This window comes from Polistes dominula, unplaced genomic scaffold (assembly GCF_049000335.1).
Source record: "Polistes dominula isolate Pdom_NZ unplaced genomic scaffold, Pdom_raw_medaka contig_20, whole genome shotgun sequence".
Taxonomy (NCBI): domain Eukaryota; kingdom Metazoa; phylum Arthropoda; class Insecta; order Hymenoptera; family Vespidae; genus Polistes; species Polistes dominula.
The window spans coordinates 3,167,501-3,168,085 of NW_028301147.1; the positions used below are offsets into that span (position 1 = coordinate 3,167,501).

Sequence of the window (585 nt, forward strand, 5' to 3'; positions counted from 1 at the left end):
GGGGAAGAAACAAAATGGCGGTAGGGTTGCGTGGTAAAAGGATAAAAATAATAATTAAAAAAAAAAAAAAAAAAAGAAAAAAAATTAATAGAGATGTATAATGTGTGTGTGTGTGTGTGTCATCAGCAGCGAAACGTCGTCGTAATAATTCGATAATTAATAATTAATAATCACTATATTTATTTAGCGCCTAATTTATTCCGTATCGATCATTTCGTTGTTGAAAGATAAGAGTATGTGTGAGAGAAAGAGAGAGAGAGAGAGAGAGAGAGAGAGAGAGAGAAAGAGTGCAAGAGAAAGAAAGAAAGAAAATATTTGTATGAAAAAGTAAAATATAAGTAAATAATATAACAACAACAACACAACACATAAAAAATAAAGAAAATGAACGATCTTTTCGTGAAACAAAAAAAAAAACAGAAGCATATTATAATATGATCGATCGGAAAAAAAAATCAACTTTTATTCGAAAATAATTATTAGTAATTAATCGAATATGTAAAGAGTGATTATATAGGGAATGATTGATAAAATTATAATAGCTAAACAAATAGAAGCAAAGAAAATGATAATAAAACGATTATG

General features: G+C 26.8%; 1 protein-coding gene across 1 annotated transcript in view; it reads left to right on the forward strand.

Moving 5' to 3' along the window:
• Amun (protein amun) overlaps positions 1-288 on the forward strand; it is a 16,646-nt gene extending 16,358 nt beyond the window's left edge. Inside the window, exon 4 of the mRNA XM_015320412.2 lies at positions 1-288. This exon is cut by the window's left edge and continues 4,607 nt beyond it. The gene's annotated coding sequence lies outside the window, so the exon portion shown is untranslated.
• The last annotated feature ends 297 nt before the right edge of the window (positions 289-585 follow it).